The sequence below is a fragment of the Pleurodeles waltl genome, chromosome 7, assembly GCF_031143425.1.
Source record: "Pleurodeles waltl isolate 20211129_DDA chromosome 7, aPleWal1.hap1.20221129, whole genome shotgun sequence".
NCBI classification, from domain to species: domain Eukaryota; kingdom Metazoa; phylum Chordata; class Amphibia; order Caudata; family Salamandridae; genus Pleurodeles; species Pleurodeles waltl.
The window spans coordinates 1,363,908,540-1,363,921,446 of NC_090446.1; positions in this window are offsets into that span (position 1 = coordinate 1,363,908,540).

Below are 12,907 nucleotides of genomic sequence, written 5' to 3' on the forward strand. Positions count from 1 at the left end.
GTGCTGTGGTGGTGTGTCCTGAGGGGGGAGGCTCTGTGGTGGTGTGAGCCTGTGCCTGGGTAACCGACTGTCTGGAGATCTCTGATGGGTCAGGTTGGCCATCCAGATCCAGGCGACCAGAGCTGCTGTCATCACTGTGGGCCTCTTCTGTTGGGGGACTGGATGTTGCTGGCACCTCTTCTCCGGTGACATTGGCTAGGGTGGGGATGTGAATGCAGTGTTATTGTTTCTGTGTGTAACATATTGTGCATGGGTGTGTTGCCCTCTATGGTTGTTATTGCCCTGGCAGCTTTGCCTTGAGTGAGTTGTTTGGTGGCTAGGTGATTCTCTCTAGTGTGCATGCTGTGGTGATAGATGTCCATGCAGGTCTGTGAGGGGTGTCCATGTGATGGTGTTGCATGCAAGGCTTGGCATTGGGATGAGTGGGTTGTGATGGTGGGGTGTGTGGGAGGTGGTGGAGTGATGAGAGTAAGGGTGAGGCTCGGGGTATGTGATGGCATGCAGGTAGGGGGGTGATAGTAGTAAAGTGTTGACATACCAGAGTCCAGTCCTCCTGCTACTCCTGCCAGGCCCTCAGGATGCATGATTGCCAAGACTTGCTCTTCCCATGTTGTTAGTTGTGGGGGAGGAGGTGGGGGTCTTGCTGCTGTGGAACGCACCTTCCCCCGTAGGTCGTTCCACCTCTTCCTGATGTCATCCCTGGTTCTTGGATGCTGTCCCACGGTGTTGACCCTGTCCACAATTCTCCGCCATAGCTCCATCTTCCTAGCAATGGATATCTGCTGGACCTGTGCTCCAAATAGCTGTGGCTCTACCTGGATGATTTCCTCCACCATGACCCTTAGCTCCTCCTCAGAGAACCTGGGGTGTTGTTGTGGTGCCATGGGTGTGGTGTGGGTGAGAGTGTGTAGGGTGATGTGTTGGGGTGTGTGATGTGAGGTGCGTGCGTGGTGTATAGGTGATGGTGGTATGTGGCTTTGGTTGTGTGAGTGCTCTTGCTGTCTCTCTGCTGGCAATTGTTTTTAGTCGTGAAGGGCGGTGGGTAATGTGGGTGTGTTTTTTATAGTGGTGTGGGTGTGGTGTGTGTATGGGTGTCAGTTGTGTGTAGTTTGAATTGTCCAATGTGGTGTTGTTTTGTTTGAGTCTGTGTATTTTGAGTGCGGCGGTATGTACCGCCAATGGTTTACTGCCATGTCTGCCGTGGTGATTTGTGGATCATAATGTTGTGGGCGTTGTACTGTTGGCATAACGGTGCAGGTTTTGATACCGCCAGTTTATCACTGACCTTTGGTATGACGGATTTGTGTGTGTGAATAGTGAGGGATTGCTGTGGGTGTCATAATATGGTTAGCGGATATCCGCGGCTGCGGCGGTATGTTTGTGGCAGTCAGCATGGCGGTAAGTGGAATTTACCGTCAATGTCATAATGAGAGCCACAGTCTGCAATTGCAGACTTTTGGTGCGTTTGGTGAAGGGTCTCTTGGAGTAGCACAACTGGTGGTGCAGCCATCAGAGACCTTCCTTAGTAGCCGAGGCCCTAGATACTAGGGGTACCAGTCACTACGAACTTACAGTGGTAGCAAAATAATTTGGCAGTTGTACAAAACAACTGTGCAGTTTTGGTGAAAGAGATCTGGCACTGGGGACCTGGTTAGCAGGGCCCCAGTGCACTAACAGTCAAAGCCACATCAGAAACAGGGCAAAAAGCAGGGGCTTGCCATGCCAAAAAGGGTACTTTCCTACAGTCTGCTATTAGTATTCCTAATTCTGAATGAAAACTTCCAGTCCTGTCCTTGTTTGTATGAAGATTCACTGACCTCCATGTCATTGTTCCCTGATTTGCATACTTCAAGTCCTGTTCTTGTTTCCTAAAATCAGGTTCTGGTTTTTCCTGAGCCCAGTTTCTTTGTCCATTCTTCTTCTTGCTCTGTTTACTTTGTCCCCTCGTGTGTTTATTTTGAAATCGTAATTATTTCCACAGTGGTTTCAGGTTAACTGCTCCTTTCCTTATTGTTAGATTTTCTCATTGAGCTTGCAAACTATTGTTGACAGTTTGTCTATTATTTTTTTGCTTTGTACTTTCTTATTTCGTTGTTTGTTGTAGTGTATGTTTTGTCTTTCTACTTTTGTATTGGCAAGCATTAATTGATGCCCAGTGCTCCCTTCCCAGCCATCTCAACCTTGTACAGTCTTGTGCTTCTGCCCCGTGCTGCTTTCAAGCTTGCAGGTACTCCGTTGTGCATGTTAAGCACATTTTACTAAATTAACTCTCCCTGTTAATCTAGTCCCAACGTCATCTGGTGTCCTGACAGTTTCTTTCTAATGAAAAAAGTAGTTTACCTAACATTTTTCCACATTCCATACTTTTTTGGCAGAGGAGATAAACTAAACTTTGGAGTAAAAGTGTGCCTTGCACTTTTATCTGACTACACAATGGCTCTGCTTTTGACTGATGACCGTGTATGAGACCTTGGGTGTCAGTTATGCTGAGCAGCTATGACAGCCACAATTGCCAGAAAGTAACATCACCAGCCATTATGTAACTGTGCGCAAAGCGCAATATCTAACCTGTTCACTGCATACTCCTCTAGTGTAATGCAGTAGCACTAGCATTTTCTGAGCATGTTTCTATTAGAGGTATACTCCAGGCAACTTCCTTGCCTAACCTTGCAGATTATGCCCACAGTACACACTCACAGATCTTCCAGGAATAATGCTACATTTAAAAATTCTGCAAAACCTTTACAATAGGCTTAAAGTGCTAGATATTCTCATTTTCTCTTTCTTAATTACTGGAAATCAACCTATAGCTCCGGATAGTAATAAGCTAGAATATAAATTGGCGATGTTGTTACCCATATGGTGACTCTATTACTATTAGTCCATAAGTCCTTTTCTACTATGAGTGCCCTCTTACTGAGTCCTATTTATTAAAATACACGCACACACACCATTTGTCTCTTTTTATGTAGGAAAGCTCTTGTAAGGAAGTGCATGGATGCTCGGAAAGAGGTTAAGTTGTGTATGGCAATACAGTGAAGTTACAAAAACTCTGTCATATCAGAGATATAGATGGTGTGTCTCATCCTACAGCTAGGTGGGAAGAATGCCTGACAGGAAATTACCTACATACTAAGGGACCTCATAAAAGTAAGATCATCCTTTTTATTTAAAGGTAAAAATGAATTGGAAAAAATGTTGTATTAACATTGCATTGTCTGTTTATTTGAAGAGACAAATTTTTCCTTGTTCAAAAACTTAATAAAAAGTATGTGAATTATGGAAGATCGCATTATTTAGAATTATTGCAAAAAGCTTTCTCTGTTTCAGTCAGACTTCCATGAATAATCTTAAGTGTTTGAATTGCAAGTACCTAGAAAAAAGGTGATTTTCATGTTTGTATTTATAGGTCTTTATGTGTTTTTATCCAGTACCCAAACTGCACTTCAACATGCAAAGTCTAGTGCTAATGAGCTCGAGGACCTGAAATCTGTCACAAAAAGTCTGGAAGAGAGGAATGGCGAGCTTCAGTCCCAGGGAAGGCAGTTGGTATGTGTTGTGTCAAGAAATAAAATGTGCAGATTTATATGGTGCAGCTTTTCACCGGTGAGGGTATCCAGACGCTGTCCAAGAGGAGATTTAGGGGGTCATTACAACATTGGCGGGCGGCAACCGCCGCTCGCCAAGTTGTAACCGCCGTGCGGCCGCCAATGCGGCCGCACTCCCGCAGTGCCCATTATGACATCCCTGCTGGGCCGCAACATGGGAGCCAGCGCCAAATGGAGCCGCCGGTGATGCGGCCGTGCAACGGGTGCAGTTGCACCCGTTGCGCTTTTCACTGTCTGCAGAGCAGACAGTGAAAAGCCGCATGGGGCCCTGTCAGGGGGCCCCTGCACTGCCCATGCCAGTGGCATGGGCAGTGCAGGGGCCCTGCGACTCCTCGTACCGCCAGCCTTTTCCTGGCGGTTTAAGGCTGGCAGTAGGGGGACTCGTAATCCCCTGGGCAGCACTGCTAGCAGCGCTGCCCTGGCGGATTACTACCGCCGGGGCCATTGTGGCGGGAAACCGCCAGCCTCGGCGGTGCGACCGCGGCGCTTCCGCCGCGGTCGTAATGACCAGGGGAGCACCGCCAGCCTTTTGGCAGTGCTTCTGTCATTTCAGCCCTGGCGGTCCTGTACCACCAGGGTTGTAATGACCCCTAAGTGATTTGCCCAGAATCACAGGACATTGCACCGACACATAGGCTGGAACCCAGATCCCCAGCTCCGGAGACAGTTACACTGACCGCTTAGCTAAATCCTCTCCCTTTGTATATGTTGCTGGAGGTGATGGACTTGGGAGTCAAGTTTTTTTTCATGATGTGAAACTCCTGAGAGGTCGATATAAAACAGGAAAATACAAAAAAATACAAAATATGCTGAATGATATTAATGCCATAAAACCAATTACCCCATACAGTACAATCAATTATATACTCAGAAAGCACCATTGTGCTGAATCGTTCCGAGCACATTTCAAAAGCATTTTAAAAGACTAAAAACTTGGTAGAAAACATTTTCTCCAGTATTGGATCTTTCATAGATTCACATGCTTGAATCATTCTCTGTCATCGAAGTGGGAGTCCCACAGTTACTTAATAAAGCAGGATATATATATCACAATCATAGGCTATAATGGCAATGAACTAGTCAGTTTAATAGCCTATCCATGTCCTTTTTTTTTTTTTTTAAAGGACCAAACTTGAACTATTACCAATCAGGCGATAGACCCTCTAGAACACTCCCAACAGAGGCTGAGTCCCTCAGATTTTCTACTGCACTTCGTGTGAAGGGAGTCTCCCTGAGCTCTGCTCATTTCTTCAGCTTTTACTTCTTTTTGGATCATCCAAGATTATATTTCCTGTTTCATTTCTCTAACCCTGTCACTAATATTTCAGAGTAGCAGAAAACAAGGTAAAACACTACATAAATGCGTCTAACCGTTTCCTCAAAAACTCTCACCTTTTGAGAGATGAGGCTATTATTGGGACCACAGAATTTTAAATCTGTCACTAATAATGAGGACAGTGAGGATTCCTTCACCTCACAGGAGAGGTCAAAGGGAGACGTGGCACCAGACTCCCCAGAAGGCGCGCAGAAAAGCCATAAAAAGGCTTACCATGAGTCTTCATAAGGCACTTCTCACAGAGGAAAAAAAAAGACGCACAACTCCCTCTTCAACTCTGACAATACATCAGAGAGATCCTCTTAACCTTACAATGGGGCGTCTAAAAACCGCCTGTAAAATCATCATTGACAAGAATTACGATGACGTAGTTGATGATCATGTCAACTATTATTACCTCGTGTTGATGGCCTCGTTGTTAGAGGACGGTTCTGACCATCAGGTCTGCACTGATCTTTCGCTTTTTGACCACCTGGTTTTTGACCTTTTACTGTGAGGAAGCCTCCTATGAGGTGACTCACGCACAGTAAACACATGGTAAAATGGACTGCGCGTGTTTACCGCTGGTGCCGCCGTGCTAAGGAAAGGCTGCTGTGGCGCAGCAAGGGCAGGAGGCCCCGGGCAGGTTACATGTGATCATGGGTGCGCCTGGATGTGCACTCATGTGAGGGCTGTGGGAGGAGGATTCCTGGTGTGCGCAGCCCAAGAACTGCGCTTAGGTAATCCTGGTGCAGGAGGAACTATGCAGAGTGGGTGGTGACCTGGAGTAGGTTTCATAACAGGGGTGTACACATGTGAGGGAGAGTCAGTGTGCTTACTGTCTTTTCACTGTAGGGACACTCACTTCAATGCCAATGTCAGTGTGCTTAAGGTATTTGCATTGTGGGGATACTCCATTAAATGTCAATGGGAAAGGAGGGCCTAGGGTGCAACTCCAGTTCTCTGGGGTCCACCGAGACCAGAGTCACACCGAAGTACACTGTAACCTGTTAGAAAAGAAGGATGCAGTAGGTTACAAGAGAATAGTTGTACAACTTATGGGTCATCCATGGATGTCCTCTTTCTCTGACTCAGCTCAGGATTAGGGCCAATTACTGCTCTGTCCAGTTGCTTGAGCAGGGCCTTGCATCAATCAGTCAGCTGTCATTCCGTGCCAAGAGCAGGCTGGAGAGGCCCTGCGAGGAATGTCAGTGAGGAGGGGCTGAGACTTCCAGAGCACATGCGGCAACTAACTCCTGGAGGATCCCATTTTGAGCTATTCCAGAAGACTGTGCAAGAAGGAGGGGACGGGGCAAGGAAGTGATGTGGCACATCTGGATAGGCCGGAGGTGCAGAGCTGCTGGACACTTCGCCCCCACTTAAAAAGTCTTGCACAGGGGAGAGCTCTCTCTTTTGGCTGTGCTTCACTGCTAGACACTGGGACTGCTGACGGGAGTCATGGATAACTGGAAGGAAGAACCTCCTAACTGCCCTTGGGGCAGGGACTCTGCCCCTGAAGGATTCTAGGCCAGCGAGGCGAATGCCAGGGCCAGGCAAGCTGGCCCCATTACCCCCCCAGAGGACTAGTTGGGGGAAGGGCTGGGCTAGCGCAAGGAGAGCACGCTGCCCAGAAGGAAAAGAGGGATCCCCGAGGAAATGTTGGTGCAGGGAGTCAGTGGGACTGGCTCCCTATGATCTGGGACCCTTTGAGGCCAGGAGGCCTGAGGAGAGTGCTCCTGGTGGCAACGGCCTGTCAACAGGAGCGAAACGACACAAGAAAGATGAAAATCGTCCCTTGGGGGCCCGAGATATCCCAGGAAAAAGGATGGCGACCTTTGGAGAAGCAGCTGCGAAGTGCGGGGGACTCCGCAGCTGCTCGAGACTGTGCCCCCGGGGTGGGCCAGGGCCCGGGGGCTGCCCCAGGAGAAAGAGGAGCGAGGGAAGTGCCGTAGCCCTCCTCCTCTGGACGAGGAAGGGGCCCGGACCCCATCCCGGGGCCCCATGAAGCCTGGCCCAAAGTGAGTTGATGGGGGGGCGCCATCACGCACCCCCGTGCCGCAGTGGGTAGGGACCCCGGACCCCATCCCGGGGCCCCCTGCGGGCAAAGCATAGCCGGGGAGCACCGTCGCGCTCCCCGTGAAGGTGTGAGGTTGGGGCCCCGGACCCCCTCCCGGGGCCCCGTGAAGACTGAGGAGTGGGGGGGGGGCGCCGTCGCGCACCCCTGCAAGATGGCAGCTGGCGGTCGAGGGGCCGGCCGAAGAAGAAGCCGGGGAGCACCGTCGCGCTCCCCGTAGAGAAAAAGCTGCAGTTGCACTCCCCCATGTGGCCCGTCCGGCCGCGAGCCTCTCCGCGTCTGCCCACTGGAGTGGGCAGACAGCACAGAAAAGGCCGGCTCCCGCGGCAGCACACAGAGGTGCAGGCCGTGCGGGGAGCCGGCAGGGGCGGCCACGGGTGGGCTCCCTGCACCGCCCTTCAACGAAGGAGACTTTACCTGGTGCGGGGGTGCAGCTGCCCCAGCATGCTTTGCGGGGCCGGGGATTGTCCCCTAAACAGGCTTGTGATGGTCCCAGGAAGATTGGGCCACCACAAAATTCACGCCCAGGGACAGGGGGAGCTGCAGGAGTGGCACAGCCTCCCCTCAATGTCGTTTTGGGTCCCCACCCTAGGTAGGGTGGGACAAAAGAAGGATAACCCTCCAAGGGTCCAACCTGTGATTGAAGCCCAAGCTTATGTGAACTTCTGTTCCAGCTTGTGGGATGGTGCCTACTGGAGGTGTAGGCTGTTATTACCCAATGTATTGAACTGTTATTCTATGGTAATTAGGAGTAATCTAAAAGTAATCCTAATGGTTAAATTGCTTGAATATGGTTCTATATGTTCCCTGATTATGCTAATTTGAATAATGACACTGACAGCCATCTCTTGGCAAGAAGTATTTAATTGCAAATGTAGGTGTATTCATTTCACTTTACTGTCAAATGTTCAATACTGTTAAATGTTCAAATGTTGCAAGGGGGACACCAGGGATTGATTTGCCATGTGGGTTGTTGGATTATATCCTCCCTTGAGGAGGCATGAGAGATTACACAATGTTTTCCCAGAGTGATTCCATTACTTTGTGTATATTTGTAGATTGTTGCATAGTATTGAGTAGTGTGTGTGAATAATAAATGTACTTTTACTTTATCAATTGAAAAAGCACAGACTGGACAATCATTTATTGAGAGTCACGCTTGTGTGCTCGTGAATGGGGATTACTAGCCCACACCACCTCCCTTGAGTAGGCCTTGGACTGCTCTGCAACGCTACCCTATGAGAGTCAAGCGCTACAATGGGGTGTTTGGTTCCCAGTGGCGGTCGTGTGCGGACTCATTACTTGTGCAGGCCACACAACTAATGGCCCACCTTCCAACACTCGTCTACAAAGGGCCTCGTCTATGATGGCCTTATCTACGAAGGGCCTCATCTAGGGTGGCCTCATCCATGATGGTCATTTATGACGGCCTCAACTATGACGATCGTCTGCGATGGTCATCTACAGTGGTCATCTACAACAGTCATATACAGTGGTCGTCTACGACTGTCATCTACAGTGGTCATCTACAGTCGTCAGCTACAACGGTCATCTACAGTGGTGATCTACAGTGGTCGTCGACGACGGTCATCCTCAGTGGTCATCGACGACAGTCATCTACAGTGGTTGTCAAGACAGTCATCCACAGTGCTCATCGCTGACTGTCTTCTACAGTGCTCGTCGACGACGGTCATCTACAGTGCTCGTTGATGACTGTCATCGACAATGCTCGTTGATGATGGTCGTAGTCAACGGTCATCTACAGTGGTCGTTGACGAAGGCCTCATCTATGATGGTCGTCTACAACGGCCTCACCCATGATGGTCGTCTGCGATTGCCTCATCTACGATGGTCGTCTATGATGGCCTTATCTACGATGGTCTTCTATGAGGGCCTCATCTACGATGGTTGTCTACGATGGCCTCGTCTATGATAGTCGTCTGCGACAGTCATCCACAACAGCCTCATCTGTGATGGTTGTCTACAACAGCCTCATCTATGATGGTCGTCTACGACAGCCTCATAATGATGGCAGTTTCATCTATGATGGTCGTCCATGACAACCTCATCTATGATGGTCGTCTACGACAACCTCATCTACGATGGTCGTCTATGACAGCCTTATCTACAATGGTCGTCTATGACGGCCTCATATACGATGGTTGTCTACGACAGCCTCATCTACGATAGTCGTCTACGACAGTCATCCACAACAGCCTCATCTATGATGGTTGTCTACAACAGCCTCATCTATGATGGTCGTCTACGACAGCCTCATATATGATGGCACTTTCATCTGTGATGGTCGTCTGTGACAACCTCATCTATGATGGTCGTCTATGACAGCCTCATCTACGATGGTCGTCTACGACAGCCTCATCTACGATGGTCGTCTATGACGGTCATCTACGACGGCCTCATCTATGATAGTCACCTATGACAGTCTCATCTACGATGTTCGTCTGCGATAGCCTTTTCTGATGGTTGTCTACTACAACGGCCTTGCCCACAATGATCTAGTTTACTGAACCACATCTACAATAGCCTTGTTTCCGTATGCTTTGTCGACGACTGCCTTTTGTATGACTGCATCCTCTACGACGGCCTAGTATGCAGTGAAGGAAGCGTCAAGCACAAAAATTGTGGACATGAGCTTAGTAGTTTACATCACCCTGGTCAAACTTGATGACACTACAAATTAAGGCAATTAAGTACTTCTCTTAACCAGTCCACAGATTTATTCCCATGGTTCCTTCAGATTTTGCCTCAATGAACCTATAATATTTCATACTTTTCTCCTGAATTCAACATCACCAGCTGAGAGGTCTATTCATACTGTAGGTATCAAGTGATATCTAAAATTTCTACTTACATCGCACTAAACAACTCATGTGAACTGACCAACTGTTGGACTCAGATAGTCACACTTGTAAGGGTGCTCCAGTCACAACGGCAACCATCGCTGAATGCATTTCAGCTGCAATCCAGTTCTGCCACTCAAAGACTAGCAATCCCCTCACAGAGAAAAGTAGGGTGCATTCAACTGGGGCAGTTCCACTTCAACTACTTTGTTTGCGTAACTATCTCTGGAGAAGATATGTCGTGATGCGACTTGGAAAAGTATGCATATAATTCATGCAACATTATTACCTAGAATCGGCACAGCGCAGTCATACAGCGGTTGGATGGGTTTTACTATATCACTTATTTCATTACGGTGAGCATCTTTTGGTTCCATGTGCGTATGTGCGTATATTGCATATGAATGTTATGTACATATTTTCTACCCACCATCCACTATTTGCGCTAATACTATAAGATACACAAATACAGTAACTGCTTGCTAGTCTGATTCAAACATGTGACTATATGAAAGATCCAATACTGGAAAAGAAAATAAGTTACTTACCCATAACTGCAGTTCTCCAGTATTGGTATTATTCATAGAGTCACATGTGACACACCCTCCTCCCCAGAGAGGCTCCCCTTATAGTTCGGGATTATCTATTCCCAAATGTGCTGGAATATCTGAGGGACTCAGCCTCTGTTGATAGTGTTCTAAATGGTGCTGTCACCTGATTGGTTATAGTTGAAGTTTCAACCTTTTTTAGAAAGGGACATGGATAGGCTATTAAACTGACCTTTTCATTGCCATTGATAGTGATCTATACACTGCTTTCTTAAGTTACTGTGGGACTCCCACTTCGGCGACAGGGAATGATTCAAGAATGTGAATCTATGAAAGATACCAATACTGGAGAACTGCAATTACAGGTAAGTAACTTATTTTCTTATTTGGCGGGTTGAATAGTCAATACTTAGCTTCAGCAGTCATTCAGACAGAAATGTTTAAAAAGAGATAACTCAACAGCATATGGTGATTTAGCAAGACTGGACATATGAATAGCGCATTTTAAATCCTGGTCTCCAATATCAGGGTCTCCATTATTACAGAACTTGCATTTCCTTGATGATTCTTACCATTTAGATTTTAAAAATTTTAGTGCAATGATGTCCAGAAACGTCTAACCCCACGGGCCAAATTCCATGTCAAGTAATGTGGCTTTTTCAGGAAAAAGGGTTCATTATGGCTTCACATTTTGTTTTTTAACTGCAAGAGCCAATGTTTAAACGAAGATTTTACTTAAGAGAGGCCTGCTTGAGAATGGCTTGAAACTGAGCTAGCGACATAGATGGTACCAATATTTGAGCCAGATGAAGTTTCCCTAGAGCATATTTGGAATTCCTAAAGAACATAGCTTTATCTTTTTTCATTTCAAACATATCCTTGTACACAAGATGCCTAAGAGAGTTACAATCACTACTCAAAAGGCTGTGACCTAAAAGCACCACTTCCACCAGACCTTGGGCAAATGAGCTGTTTAACCCAAATTCTAATCTTAATTCTAAACTGCAGTAATTTATCTAAACAGACTAAAGATGAGAATAATTCCTCAGTCCTACAGCACAGTGGAATGCAACCGGCCCCTCGACCTGTGATTGTGCTATTGTGCTTTACTGACTCTAAGAGATATATATATATTATATATATATGTGTGTGTTCATTGGCATGTGTAGCTGTAGATACACATGCTTTGCATAAGTCTGCCATATAGTGTTGGGTTCAGAGTGTTATGAGTTGTTTTTCCTCAAAGAATATTTTTGAGTCACGAGATCGAGTGACTCCTTCTCTCTGTGATACTGCGCATGGGATTCCAGTCCTTTATTAGATTATTTTCTCTCCGCTGTAGGGTTCGGACATTTTTCCTCTCACTCCGGTGGATCTCGGTTCGGTATCTTCTGAATTGTATTCTACCTTTCGATCGCGTATTCTATACTTTTAATAGTCGATCCAATTTCTATCATCGGGGTCGATTTAACGCCCTTATGGGCGTCCATACCATTCTTGGACCTACTTCAACAGATTGTAGTCAAAGAATGTTAGGCTGATGGAATAAACTCTGTTTTGGTTCCGTCCTTGGTTTCCCTACACCGACCAGCATTTGGTGTGTAATCTGTGCCTGACTCTGGAACACAGAAAAGAAACTTGTGACACCTGTAGATCATTTCGATCAAAGAAGACTATCCGGTTACGAAGATCACGTCGATTAGAGATGGCGTCCAAATCAACAGATGACACACCTAACATCTTCAGAGAAGAGCACGTGCAGGAAGAAGTAAAACAGTGCACAGCCTTCTCCATTAGAGACTCTGACTCAAATCGAGACTCGGATGTCGACAGCCAGTCCATACCACTGGCGCATTACGTGAGTACATCAGCCACATCACACAAAACAAAGACAATTAAAAAGATTCCTGCATTGGTCATCGGTCCTCTACTACCCTCAGGCCATGGTCAGAGCCAAAAATACATTCGGATGACCAACCTTCGGGTTCGGCACCGAATATACAGAAAACCAAAATGCATTTGGCAACGACCAAACAGAAAGCTACATCTGTTTCGGTACTGAGCTGAAAAGCGGACATTTCCAACTTGGAGCCGAAATATTAACACCAATTTCAGAGACAATATTATGGTTCAGCTCAAGCATTCAGTGTCGAAACCTTCGGAACTAAAAACGAACAGCAGTAAACATTCTGCAGTTACTGAGGAGTCATCTGACATAGAACCCATACTAGAATTCATGGACACTAAACAGCGCAAACTTCACATACAAAAGAGAACAGGAAGGATCATAGCTGCTTCTCCTGTGACAATTAAGAAAGAACTTACATTTCAAGAGGCTTTAGACGCTGGGCCGTCACCTAAGAAAGTCACTAAGGAAAAGGAGAAGGAAAAGGCTACACAACAACCTCAGCCTTCACCACCACATTCTCCTTTCCATCCTTCTACCCCACTACCACCACCCTCACCTCCATATTCTACACAATTCTCTCCACAAACATCAT